The sequence below is a fragment of the Lucilia cuprina genome, chromosome 6 (genome assembly GCF_022045245.1).
Source record: "Lucilia cuprina isolate Lc7/37 chromosome 6, ASM2204524v1, whole genome shotgun sequence".
Classification (NCBI taxonomy): Eukaryota; Metazoa; Arthropoda; class Insecta; order Diptera; family Calliphoridae; genus Lucilia; species Lucilia cuprina.
The window spans coordinates 14,526,211-14,528,935 of record NC_060954.1 but is presented as its reverse complement, the minus strand read 5'-3'; positions in this window follow the sequence as shown (position 1 = coordinate 14,528,935).

Genomic DNA, 2,725 nt, shown 5'->3' with positions numbered 1-2,725 from the left:
ATAGTCTAGTCTATAGTCTAGTCTATAGTCTAGTCTACAGTCTAGTCTATAGTCTAGTTTATAGTCTAGTTTATAGTCTAGTCTATAGTCTAGTCTATAGTCTAGTCTTTAGTCTAGTCTTTAGTCTAGTCTACAGTCTAGTCTACAGTCTAGTCTACAGTCTATTCTATAGTCTAGTCTATAGTCTGGTGTATAGTCTAGTCTATAGCCTAGTCTGTACTCTAGTCTATAGTCTATTAAGTTGTCTATTCTATAGTTTAGTCTATAGTCTAGTCTATAATCTTGTCTTAAGTCTTGACTGTAGTGTCTTAGGTCCATACTATTGAGTATTTTATGGTCTAGTTAAGTCTAGATATGTTTAGTTTATCGTCTGGTCTTATGTATAGTTTATTTTGTAGTCTAGTCAATAATATAGTCTATAGTCTAGTTTATGGTTGGGTCTATAGTCGAGTCCATGGACCAGTCTATATACGAGTCTGCTTTTAAGTCTATTGTCAAGAGTATCTAGTAGTGACTAAAGCATATAATTTTATCGATTGCTAGACTAGTCCTTTTTGGATACTATTACTTAGTCTACAAAAGAATATAAACTGTTTTCCAGTTTGTATGCAAGACTGCAGTCGAGTATATACTAGATACTACAGTTAAGTCCCAGGCTTCTATATATTGAAGTCAAATGGCGAGATTATAAGTGAGACTAGTATTATGTCCATTGTATAGTCTTTAGCTGAGACCATAAGAGTTAAACATCGGGACTGTAGTTAAGTCTAGAGTTAATACTATAGTATAGTGTGTATTCGGCTCTATATGGTCTATAGTAAAGTTACGAGACGATTTTATATCCTAGTCTTTCGTTTTCTAATGGCTCCATTATCCGTACAATATCAGGACTGTTTAAACAATAAAAAGTCTATTGCATTTGTTTGTTAACTTTCATTAAATGCCATTGTACTTTTGCAATCTAAAATTCCAATTTGCATTCGACTAAATATTTATTTTCAAAGATAATGTCATCCATTATCAATACATTCGTTTTATAATTTAAATGACCATAATATGAGCTACATATGAGCAATAATAAAAAATACCCATAAATAATATGATAATCGCTGTTACTGAATTGATTCTTTATTATTATATATTTAGGTTAGAATAAAAAAGAAAATAATAAATAATGAAAAAGAAGAAAAAACTTTAAAGTAAATAACAAAAGAATACATCTTTTTTTACGTACTAATTAATTGGGACAACAATTACAATGCAAGTCGGTTGTCTACCAACTATTGGTACCGCCTATAGCTATTTAGCACTACCACACACTTGACCATGATTAAGAACAACTTGTTAAATATTTTTGTTTAACAACTACTGTTTAATACGACAATGATTTGTCAATGCATTGGCATTTAGTTAGTAAATTTACTTAATATATGATATAGATTTAGTAGATGTTGCATATATAATAAGACACAGTGTTTTAAATCTATACGAAATTTGGGTAAAAATATGAAATACATAATTCCCGTTACACATTTTAATGTTGAAATCAGTTGAGTCTGTAGTCGTGTATGGACTTAATCCAAGTATGTTACTAAGACTATAGTCGAGTCATCACTCGAATCTATAGTTGAGTCTATAGTTGATACAATAATGAAGATTATTGTCGAGTCTATAGTTGAGACTATAGACGAGTCTATATCCGAGACTATAGACGAGTCTATATCCGAGAATATAACTTACTCTATAGTCGAGTCCAAAGTCATGACAATATTCTAATCAATAGTTAAGGTTATAGTTAAATCTATAGCGGAGTCTATAGATTACGACCGAGTATGTTCGAGACATAATTAATGCAGAATTGCTTACATAAAGCTGTAATCAATAACAAAAAAAAATAAAGCAAAATAAAAAAATCGTCATATTTTTTTTATTGACCTACTAAATTGGAATAACCACAAAAAAACAACAACAATTTCGAAAAAAAAAATTATAAAGCAAAAATATGTATGTTTCTTTATTTATGTATATTAAGGTTAAATTGATATAAATTTTGCATAATTCGTGATTTTTTTCTCTTCGATTTTATGCCGCTTTTTACTTTATCTTTAGGCCTTTAATTCGCCACCGTAAATAAGATACATATTTATTGACAAATTAAAAATGCAATTTTATTTAAATTTTATTGTTTTAAAGATGTCATATAAATTTTATGATCTTGTAGTATTTTGCATATCAATCTTCTTTTGCATAAACAATAATTATGTTGACTGGTTGAGACCCTACATTCATGACCTGGTCTATAGAATATGCTACAGTTTGGCTTATAGACGGGTCTTTAGTCTTGCCTATATACTAATGTATAAATGTTCCCAAAAACTACCTCATTTATTGACTAGATTTCTGTCTGGGATGTAGACTAGATTATTGACAAGAGAAGATGATAGACTATACTGTAGACTAGACTACAGAATAGACTACAGACTAGACTGCAGAATAGAGTACATACTAGACTATAGTCTAGACTATAGACTAGACTATGGACTAGACGTTAGACTAGAATATAGACTAAACTATAGACTAGACTACAGGCTAGACTATAGACTAGACTATAGACTAAACTATAGACTAGACTATAGACTAGACTATAGACTAGAGTATAGACTAGACTATAGACTAGAGTATAGACTAGACTATAGACTAGACTATAGACTAGACTATAGACTAG